Consider the following 12136-nt stretch of genomic DNA (forward strand, 5'->3'; position numbering starts at 1 on the left):
GAAACACCGTTTTTGCTCTCCTGCGTCTGACTTCTCTGCCGCCAGTACGCACCCCTTACAATTCCCATATTTTCCCATTCATTCCCACGGAAAGTTTCCCCCTCTGAATATTCCCCAAAATGTGCAACCCTAGCCACCTGTATCCTTGATTGCATAACACATTAAATGCATGACTCAGCTCTGTTTACATTTTTTCCAATAAGTACAATAGAGCAGTTTGCCAATATCTGAGGGACAGAGACATAATACTTTGGGACATTTAGAAACTACTCTCACAGTAATCATATACTTTGCACATGAACACGAGTAAGAAATCACGAATGTATTTATGTGAAATATCTTGGTTCTTGTGTATTTTGTCTGAACCAGGCCTTCTTGGAAAGAGTGTTGGGCCTTTTTGCGGCACGCTTGTAAGGCTCTGGTTGTCCAAAAGGGGTCTCCACCCGTCTTCTACTGTTGTTCTCTGCTGTCGTCCGTTATCCAATGACTTGTCGTGTAGTCCTGAACAGAACTACAGAGTTTATTCTACTTCCATTCACTCTGGAAGATGCTCCTTTGAAGATAGGCTAACCAGCCGTGCTGATGGTTCCCAATGGGTTGATGAGAGTAGTAGAATACGATGGTTTGAAGAGAGTAGTAGAATGGTCCCACTTAAATTCTCTTTTCTAGATACTTAGGACAGCTAATCAGCATTACCAGTGATTGTCCAGGTGGTGACTTTATATCTCTATCTCGTGTTGAGATTCAAAGTTCCAACCACTTTAAATGTGAGCTACAGCTTGATGTCTTTCTGGTCTGACATGTTAATTGTTAACCCATAATTTTATACTGTTCGCTCAAAAAGAGGGGGTGTTCCTTCAGGCTGACTCGCTATGTGACCTCACTCAAGGGGCCTTGACTACTTACTTCTATAAAGTTATGGAAACGTTTCTCTTTTATGGCTCCTAAAATCATATCCCTCTCTCAACTAAAACACTTTCATAATTTTTCATATTTCATGCACAGTTCATCGGACGAACACTTCACACAAATAGTGTGTATACTTTTCAAGTTACAGTATTTCCTTTATAACATTTTAATGACATCACAAAACAACACCTGAAACGTCACCAGTGTTCTCCATATTGCCTCTGACCATTCCCCACGTTCTTTGTTAGAAATGTTGTTCCAGTATTCGCTTCAGAACGTGTTAGAGTTTTGTGGGAAAAGGTCTGTGTAGACAAAGCCACATTCCTTGGGTGAATTTGGAAAGGGAGATAGCTGAATGTTCTGAAATTGATTTACAACAGGGCGTGAGCTGTCAACCCCCCCCCCCCCCCCCCACCAGTTCTTTTCTCCCCCCTCTGTGGGTGAAAGGGGATCTGGTTGAAGTTATTTTTTGCAAAGCTAATCTGACCCATTTGGATCCTTACAGGACAGTTATGACAGTATGTAACTTTCTAAATGTAATTCATTACAGTTAGTAGTTACCTGTCCAAATTTATAATCGGTAACATAACTGTGTGGAGAAACGGACCAAGGCACAGCGTGCTCTGAGTTCCACATCTTTATTTTTTTTTAAACTTACAAAAACAAAGAACGGAAACAAACAACAAACCGTAACATAAGCGGTTTAACATGCACTAACTCAAAACAAGATCCCACAAAACACAGTGGGGAAAATTTGCTGCCTAAATATGATCCCCAATCAGAGACAACGATAAACCGCTGCCTCTGAATGGGAACCATACCAAGCCAACATAGAAATAAACACACTAGATCACCCACCCTAGTCACACCCCGACCTAACCAAAATAGAGAATAAAAAGGCTCTCTATGGTCAGGGCGTGACAGGACCAATGAAACAAATACCAAAATATAGTTTTTGGGTGGAGTTTTCCTTTCAGGCATTAGAAGAAGACAAAAAATATCCATCAAATATATTTTGTACGTCATCATAGTGGTCTATGACACTCATGGGTGGAACAAACTTTAACTTGCACCTTTTTTCAATGTTGAACAGAAAGGTGTCATAATGGATTTTTTTCTCGCAAACATCCCTTCTGAATTTAAAAGTAATCCATTTTTTGTTGTTGCTGGTAAAGTAACAGTAACAGTTATAGTTTTTTGTAATCAGATTAGATGTTACTGATTACATTTAATAGTTTAATCAGTTACTCCCCAACCTTGTGTATAAATTACACACAGAACAATCCCCCGGTTGTTCCCTAGCCCAGAGCTGGTTGGAGGGAGCATGCGTGGGTTGGTTATTTTCTGCTCAATCACACAGCAGGGACAACAGAGCGCTTTACTCCCCACACAATGACAGGGATAAGGCACATTCTATCCCCTTACCCAGGGACAAAAATGCTTTGACATTTTGTGAAGAAATGTTTTTTGATGCTAATGCTGTTATGTCATAGTGGAGTGGGATAGTCACAAATACGTCATGTCAAACACTCTTTCTCTCCTGATGTAGCCAGAACATTTCCTCAATTTGTAGAGCGACAATTTAATTGGCCGTGTCTATTATGATTGGTAAGGGAATTGAAAATGGAAAACAAGAAGCACATGACAGGTGCTGCACCACATACGAACTGTCCTCGTGTTTTAGGGCTAGCAATCCATTTTATTCTGTCAACATGTTTTATTGTGTACGGACATGTGTCTAAAAGGAATCTAGCTATTTGTCCTTTTTGAACATGTTTGAAAATGGTGAATAAAGCGTTTTCAGTTCCCATAAGATAAGACAACATAGTACAGTAGTGTACAGAACCATGGAAAGAACATTAGCCAATGTGCTGAAAGGGGAAAAACCAATAATTACACGTAATGTGAAACAGTGGTGGTGGACCTATCAGCATCAGTGCAACATGCAGGAAATTGTCAACTGAAGAACACTTTCCACTCATTGCAAATTTGTAGACTTTCTGAGCTATATAGTGTTGTCATAATTTTAGGCTATACTAAACTACTAATGGTTCAACAGTATAATTTAGTGTAATAGAACAATATTGCCCAAAGCAACTTACACACTCAGGAAAAGGTTAGTTGTTGTTGTTTATTGTGGTTTGTTAGGATTTATTTAACCCACCAAGGGCTAGCTATGAAGTTGACCACACAAATAATTACTACCAGTAGCAACTGTCAGAGATCCCACTTCTCTCACTTTTAATGGTTGTTTACCCTAATCATTCTTTGTATTGTAAACAAGCTATTATGTGACCAACTCTCACTCTTTTGCCTTGTCACCCTCTCTCTACCCCTCACTCTGTCTTTCTGTAACTGCCTCCTGTGTCTGTTAGTCTGTCTGTCCGGCTCAGGGCTTGTTTAAAAAGGCCCAGGAACTAAGGGACAGGACATAGGGTGTTTACAGAGCCTGTAGAAGTCATTGTTGTTCAGGTTATTCAAGCCTTCAAGTGATGCCAACTTTACCAGAATACTTGTGGGAGCGGTTTGGAACAGGACTGAATGGAGGTTAGATTCATTAGAGCAAAAACAGTTAATGTTCCTCCCACTGCCTTAATGTTTCATTCTATTACCAAATTGAATCAGTAAGTGGCTTGATTGGCATGTTCAGGTAGTTTCCTTTCGAGGAGCTGCCTAAACAAAGAGACTTGGAAAGTCTGCTAGACTTTCCAAGTCACACACAGCTGGCAGGCATGGAGAACAAACGAATGAGAGTGAGAGAGGACTGTTGCTTAAAGAAACGTTCAGTAGCTGCCTTGTTTAGCATCGTCTTGCATAATCACACATTGCCACAAATAACCTAGTAACATGTGAATATATTTGTTGAGATGATACATATACGGTAACATATTATCTGACATTGTGTGGGTAGGGATGAAAATGAGAGGCCGTGGAATAGTGTGTTCAGAGTGTTCTGATGATCACACACACACACACACACATACACACACACACACATTATCAACCTCTTCCTCTGCATAGTCGTCAATGCCTAGCAGTACCCAGAAAATTGTGCGCCTCACTCTGACCCCGTCAATCTCCCGCCTCACTCTCTCCGCTCTCTCGCTCTAAAACATTCTCGCTCCATTCATTTAGAATGCACTGCTGTTTAGAACACTGACACTGAGAGAGGCAGAGAGGGAGTGCACCATTCACTTGTGTTTCAATGGAGATGACGCAAATCCCTGACCTGTTTTGTACTCCGAAATCCTGGGCCTGCTCTCTTCGACCAACGTTCTCCTTACAAATCTTGACCTTGCTGGCAGGTGGACAGACAAACTAATTATGAGTGGGCCAGAATCCCTTTGTAGACTGGACTGGACCAGGCCCAATATTCCTGTCTGTCTGTCACACCCCTGCTGGTGGTGAAAACACTTTCTCTGAGGTGGATACATGGGTTACCTATGTGGCACTGTCAACAATGCTATCCTGACATGACTCTGTATCATGACTCAAATCTCAAACATAAACAATGCCAATCATTAACACTAATTATTCAATAGCCAATTATATTAATTAACCAATTGAGATTATTTGAACCATTCTATACATGTTTTGTAGTGCGGTAGGTGTTATCTTTTCTTATTGATATTTTTGATCATTAGAGTAGTTTGAAACTACACTACAGACCAGGGCCCGGGGCCCAGGCCAAACACCAGGGTCGATAAATGTCAAACTATATAACAGCACCACCTTGTGTTCAATCGAGGAACGATTTGTCAATATACGTCGTTTTTAAAAACACTTTTAATGGCGCTACTGTAAATACCAAACAGAGGAGGCTGGTGGGAGGAGTTATAGGAGGACGGGCTCATTGTAATGGCTGGTGTCCATATGTTTGATGTGTTTGATACCGTTCCATTGATTCCATTCCAGCAATTAGAATGAGCCCTTCCTCCTATTGCTCCTCCTACCAGCCTCCTCTGATACCAAATAATACATAGGGCTCTGTCTAAGACCAAAGGATACCTGATAAGGCTATAAACGGGGCTATGTTTGCTTGAAATGTTGCTTCATCTATACACCAGAATAGGTCTACACTGTGGCTTATGTTGGGCATCAAAACATGATAGCTGAAAATAATGACAGGGACAAGTCGCTCTAATGAATAAGCAATTTATTCATATCAATACAATAACGATTTTAATAATGAAATAACTGATTTTGAAAAGGTAGGCCTTGCACATGATCATATAACAATGACTACTTGTCTAGGCTATGTATTTTAGTCCCGGCTTGGTCAAGCTCTAGCATGTCGGCAGCAGCCACAGGTGAGTCGCTTTACTGCTCTCCAAACATTGCGGAGGACTCCTCCCTTATTTCTGGGGCAATTTACGGTCACCTGAAAGATAGGAAGAAGTCATATTTGTATTCACTTCCAAATCTACTTTACTCTTTGCAGACCATGTTCTGTATTGATTTGTTGACACACTTGAAAGGTCCTCATATGTCAATGATCTGCGAAGAGTGTATGAGGCTGAAAAGTCTGCTAGTCCACACTGTAAACAGCATATTTGCGTGACTAAAAAACTTTAATTGTATTCATAGAGAGAGATTACTCTTTAGCTGATTAACTCTGATCCAACAACAATGGGATCCGAGAACAACACTGATGGGGTTCAGTGACCTATCAACTTTTCCACAACCATTCTGGAGACTATAAAACACAACTCCTTGTCCTCCATGAAGGCATCAATATGAAGTTGGTTTGCAGGGAATGCTGAAACGTACCCAGAGTAGAGCACATCTCTTAGATCAGAGTCTACCTTTCCCAGGTTCTCTTCACAGTCAGGTAATATAGTCAAGGCTCTCAGGAGAGCTTTGCTCTTTGGAGCTTTGGCAAACTCGTTTTGGATAATGACCCAAAGCTGATGTGCAAAGCAGAAGTGCGTCGTCATGTCTTTATCCATCATAGTCATAACGGGGTCAATTGAAAAGATGTCATACACAAATTTGTTGATGATGTGCATAAATTGGGAATTAGGCATAGTTCCAGTGGACATTAGGGTCCAGTAGTTCACAGCTTTGTGTTCTTCAACTCTGCAGTACTCTCCACAGTCACCAGTTCTCACAGGGTACCGTTGAGAGTACACACTGGGAAAGAGCTACATCATGGCTCTCACAATCAGGCAGGCAATATCTCTGGACACCATTTGGCTCTTAGAGGAGACATTGTACTGAAGGATCATCTTTGTGCTCGACCAGTCAGAGCGCTGGGCCAGTTGATCATACACAGAGGATAGAATCTCTTCCACCTCAAGTGGAAGTTGGCCTCTGTTTCTCCATTGGCGACTGACATTCCAAGGTCCGCAGACAGGTGGTTCTCCAGACCCTCAGGACGAGTGTGGCTTCCTTCTTTGGTGCCTCAGAGTATATTTGGCTCAGCAGTTTGGCTCTACAACCCTGCACAACATTGGGATCAATCACAAGACGTTCTCCATGGAGAAGAGGGGACTTACTGCCAAGGTGTGACTCAGACTTCTGGATAAAATGGAAGTTTACACAGGAGGATGGTCCAGTTATTCAGTCACATGTGATAAGCTGACATACAGAGTTACAGCTGCCATAACAGATCCGGTAACTATCTCCAGCACTCAGGGCTTTTTTCAGGGCAGTGGGGTCACCAGCCATACTCAGCAGGTCATCAAGAATGGAACGCACAACCCTGACGCCCACAGGCCTGGAGTAGAGGATCTGCAGCTGCTTCGTATCATTGAAAGCATCTGTGATCTTAAGACTACCAGCAAGTTCCTGCAGCACCGAGATCACCACCCACATCATCAGGTCGACCAATGCCATGCTGGTGGAGCCCTCTCCCTCAGAGGAGTCTCTGTCTGCTGGGTAGGTTCCAAGAATCAGACTAGTGACGATTTACACCACAACCGCAGATGCACTCTGTAGACTGGAGGCTGGAAGGTAGGTCAAGTCACTGACGAGGTTCTTAATGGCCTTTTGGAGAAAACTTGTGGTCGCAAACCCAGTAGGGTTTAGAGCCACAGTCTGCTTTCCACTTGCAGGGTTTATGATACAGAAAGACAGCATCTCTACTTTTACTCAAGTATGACAATTGAGTACTTTTTCCACCACTGCACTACAGAGGCCTACAAACAGGGAACTATGGAACTGATGTGCATATATTACTAGCTAAGAAACACTTGTATCAAGTAAAGTGACACTCACAAGTTAGGAGAGGAAAGGGACGAACACATTGACCATCCAATGCCATGCAGTGGCTGAGCGGATGGGCTGTCACTGAACAACCCTATCATCACAATGTGTCAATGCAATAGGTTCAGAGCTTATTAACAGCTAATAAACTCAAATTATATTTTACTACTGCCTATCTTATGACCAAGCCAGCTCAAAAATGGTGAGATCCCTGCCTTCCCTGTTTTATTTTTGAAACCTGAAGTTACAACAAAGGTAATCATGCTGTTAACTGCTTCTCGGTTGTCTTATTGCCTTCACCTCCAATGGACTTTACAGCGCATAACTGATAGTCAAATTATTAACAATGGAGATTATGAAATGCTAGTTAAACACTCACCTGTCAATGAAGGCTTGTGAGGTAAGCCAATGCTTCATGTCCTCTGTGGTGACATGAGGAGCAACCTTGTGCTGGGCCTCCAAAGCCAGGAACTACATCAGGGCTCTTTTCTGCAAACAGATGAGAGGCCTCACAATATTTAGTTTGTTCTCTTTCAAGGTTGACTATTTTACCTGATGAGTATAATAAGATATTTCCCAGCACAGATATAATGGTCTTCAGGTATTCATTACTGGTAGAACAAATGACCTGAAATATAAATATGGGATTATGAACAAAATATCGTCATCAATAAAAACATTATAGCTTATAGATTCCACCTCTACGCAGATGACACCATTCTGTATACTTCTGGCCCTTCTTTGGACACTGTGTTAACAAACCTCCAGACGAGCTTCAGTGCCATACAACTCTCCTTCCGTGGGCTCCAACTGCTCTTAAATGCAAGTAATACTAAATTCATGCTCTTCAACTGATCGCTGCCCGCACCTTCCCGCCCGTCCAGCATCACTACTCTGGACGGTTCTGAGTTAGAATATGTGGACAATTACAAATACCTAGGTGTCTGGTTAGACTGTAAACTCTCCTTCCAGACACACATTAAGCATCTCCAATCCAAAATTAAATCTAGAATCGGCTTCCTATTTCGCAACAAAGCATCCTTCACTCATGCTGCCAAACATACCCTCGTAAAATTGACTATCCTACCGATCCTTGACTTCAGCAATGTCATTTACAAAATAGCCTCCAACACTCTACTCAGCAAATTGGATGCAGTCTATCACTGTGCCATCCGTTTTGTCACCAACGCCCCATATACTACCCACCACTGCGACCTGTATGCTCTCGTTGGCTGTCCCTCGCTTCATATTTGTCGCCAAACCCACTGGCTCCAGGTCATCTATAAGTCTTTGCTAGGTAAAGCCCCGCCTTATCTCAGCTCACTGGTCACCATAGCAGCACCCACCCGTAGCACACACTCCAGCAGGTATATTTCACTGGTCACCCCCAAAGCCAATTCCTCATTTGGCCTCCTTTCCTTCCAGTTCTCTGCTGCCAATGACTGGAACAAACTGCAAAAATCACTGAAGCTGGAGACTCATATGTCCCTCACTAACTTTAAGCACCAGCTGTTAGAGCAGCTCACAGATCACTGCACCTGTACATAGCCCATATGTAAATAGCCCATCCAACTACCTCATCCCCATACTGTTATTTATTTATTTTGCTCCTTTGCACCCCAGTATCTCTACTTGCACATTCATCTTCTTCACATCTATCACTCCAGTGTTTAATTGCTATATTGTAATTATTTCACCACTATGGCCTATTTATTGCCTTACCTCCCTTATCCAACGTCATTTGCACACACTGTATATAGACTTTTTCTATTGTATTATTGACTCTATGTTTGTTTATTCCATGTGTAACTGTGTTGTTGTTTGTGTCGAACTGCTTTGCTTTATCTTGGCCACATCACAGTTGTAAATGAGAACTTGTTCTCAACTAGCCTACCTGGTTAAATAAAGGTGAAATAAATCAAAATAAATAGCGGCACAGAAAGTAAGTAGAGCAAATCTTACCACACAGTTTTTCTATTCATCAATCATGATTCACAGAAATTAGGTCAAACTCCAGTCAAAATCTAATTTTGTCAACCTTATCACATTTGTGTGATTATTACAATTTCTGTTTGCACTTTCTGGACATTCTGGAGTGTTTGGCAATTATGATGCTAAATCAATGCAGCACTGCATATAATTAAATTATGTCAATTGCCATAAGTGCAGACAGAGATCTGGCTTTTCAAGTTAAATAGAAAACACCATTATGCATATTGATATGATTTGTAATTTTTTTTTTTTTTTTTTTTTTTTACATGTGGAGCACTCTGAAATAAGCACATCATTTTTATGAAATAAAAAAATATACTCTACCGGTTAAACGTTTTAGAACACCTACTCATTCACTTGTTGGCTGCTTTTCCTTCACCCTGCGGTCAGACTCATCCCAAACCATCTCAATTGGGTTGAGGTCGGGGGATTGTGGAGGCCAGGTCATCTGATGCAGCACTCCATTACTCTCCTTGGTAAAATAGACCTTACACAGCCTGGACATGTGTTGGGTCATTGTCCTGTTGAAAAACAAATGAAAGTCCCACTAAACCCAAACCAGATGGGATGGCGTATCGCTGCAGAATGCTGTGGTAGCCATGCTGGTTAAGTGTGCCTTGAATTCTAAATCACAGACAGTGTCACCAGCAAAGCACCCCACACCATAACACCTCCTCCTCCATGCTTTATTGTGGGAAATATACATGCAGAGATCATCCGTTCACCTACACCGCATCTCACAAAGACACAGTGGTTAGAACCAAAAATCTCAAATTTGGACTCTAGACCAAAGGACAAATTTCCACCGGTCTAATGTCCAGTGCTCGTGTTTCTTGGCCCAAGCAAGTCTCTTCTTATTATTGGTGTCCTTTAGTAGTGGTTTCTTTGCAGCAATTCGACCATGAAGGTCTTTTCCCAAATAGGGCTATCTTCTGTTTACGACCCCTACCTTGTCACAACACAACTGATTGTCTCAAACGCATTAAGAAGGAAAGAAATTCCCCAAATGAACTTTTAACAAGGCACACCTATTAATTGAAATGCATTCCAGGTTCATCCCGTTATCATCCAGAAGGCGAGGTCAGTACAGGTGCATCAAAGCAGGGACCGAGAGACTGAAAAACAGCTTCTATCTCAAGGCCATCAGACTGTTAAACAGCCACCACTAACATTTAGCGGCCGCTGCCAACATACTCACTCAACTCCAGCCACTTAAATAATGGGAATTGATGGAAATTATGTAAAAATGTACCACTAGCCACTTTAAACAATGCCACTTAATATAATGTTTACATACCCTACATTACTCATCTCATATGTATATGTATATACTGTACTCTATATCATCTACTGCATCTTGCCATCTTTATGTAATACATGTATCACTAGCCACTTTAAACTATGCCACTTTATGTTTACATACCCTACATTACTCATCTCATATGTATATACTGTACTCTATATCATCTACTGCATCTTTCCATCTTTATGTAATACATGTATCACTAGCCACTTTAAACTATGCCACTTTATGTTTACATACCCTACATTACTCATCTCATATGTATATACTGTACTCTATACCATCTACTGCATCTTGCCTATGCCGTTCTGTACCATCACTCATTCATATATCTTTATGTACATATTCTTTATCCCTTTACACTTGTGTGTATAAAGTAGTAGTTGTGGAATTGTTAGGTTAGATTACTTGTTGGTTATTACTGCATTGTCGGAACTAGAAGCACAAGCATTTCGCTACACTCGCATTAACATCTGCTAACCATGTGTATGTGACAAATAAAGATTTGATTTGATTTGATTTGAGGTGACTACCTCATGAAGCTGGTTGAGAGAATGCCAAGAGTGTGCAAAGCTGTCATCAAGGCAAAGGGGGGCTATTTGAAGAATATAACATCTATTTTGATTTGTTTAACACTTATTTGGTTACTACATGATGCCATATGTGTTATTTCATAATTTTGACTTCTTCACTACTATTCTAAAATGTAGAAAATAGTAAAAATAAAGAAAAACCCTTGAATGAGTAGGAGTTCTAAAACTTTTGACCGGTAGTATATCTCACAAATAAAATATATAATGTTCAAATAATGTAGTTAAATGTTTATATATATATATATAATGCCAGTTCAGTGGTTTTACATTTTAAACACAATAGTAAACGTATCTTCACATCATGTGGATTGCTACATACGTAGGAAGTCTACAATTTCATCACGTATAGCCTACCTTTACAGTTAGGCTACTGCAATTTATTTACTATCCATTAGATGTCATAGACTACTATCCGACTGATGTATAATTTCTTTCGTATATTTTCAAAAATGCGAACGTGTATTTTCCTTGAAAACTAAAAAGTGACATTCAAGTCTCTGCCGAAACCCGGGATCGAACCAGGGACATTTAGATCTTCAGTCTAACGCTCTCCCAACTGAGCTATTTCGGCAGACATGACAAGAAAGAATCCAACAGCCATTTTGAAAACAGCATTGCCTTGTGGGACATGTTAGTTTCTGTGCAACTTGACAGATACGCCTGCAGAGGTCGCCATAAGGCTAAAGATTGTAATATGACGTGTAACCAAAGATGGTTTGGAATGATCTTTCTATACCGCAAACGTTTGGTATAATTTATGTTGAATATTATTGTATTAAATTGTGTTACATTGTAAACAAAATACTATATTGACCAAAAAACAACAATATGAAATACACCCCATATACTACCCACCACTGCGACCTGTACGCTCTCGTTGGCTGGCCCTCGCTTTATACTCCTCGCCAAACCCACTGGCTCCAGGTGATCTACAAGTCTTTGCTAGGTAAAGCCCCGCATTATCTCAGCTCACTGGTCACCATAACAGCACCCATCCGTAGCACGCGCTCCAGCAGGTATATCTCACTGGTCACCCCCAAAGCCAATTCTTCCTTTGGCCGCCTCTCCTTCCAGTTCTCTGCTGCCAGTGACTGGAACGAACTGCAAAAATCACTAAAGCTAGAGACTCTTA

General features: G+C 41.1%; 1 long non-coding RNA gene and 1 other non-coding gene across 2 annotated transcripts; both read right to left on the bottom strand.

Moving 5' to 3' along the window:
• Positions 1-5048: 5048 nt before the first annotated feature.
• LOC129851064 (uncharacterized) lies at positions 5049-11585 on the bottom strand. Its single transcript, XR_008758932.1, has 4 exons — positions 11359-11585; positions 9458-9629; positions 7496-7605; positions 5049-5290 (listed from the first exon to the last, which is right to left on the bottom strand). It is a non-coding gene; the product is annotated as an uncharacterized LOC129851064 (long non-coding RNA).
• Positions 11503-11575, bottom strand: trnaf-gaa (transfer RNA phenylalanine (anticodon GAA)). Its single transcript has one exon. It is a non-coding gene; the product is annotated as a tRNA-Phe (tRNA).
• Positions 11586-12136: the final 551 nt, after the last annotated feature.

The sequence above is a fragment of the Salvelinus fontinalis genome, chromosome 3, assembly GCF_029448725.1.
Source record: "Salvelinus fontinalis isolate EN_2023a chromosome 3, ASM2944872v1, whole genome shotgun sequence".
Classification (NCBI taxonomy): domain Eukaryota; kingdom Metazoa; phylum Chordata; class Actinopteri; order Salmoniformes; family Salmonidae; genus Salvelinus; species Salvelinus fontinalis.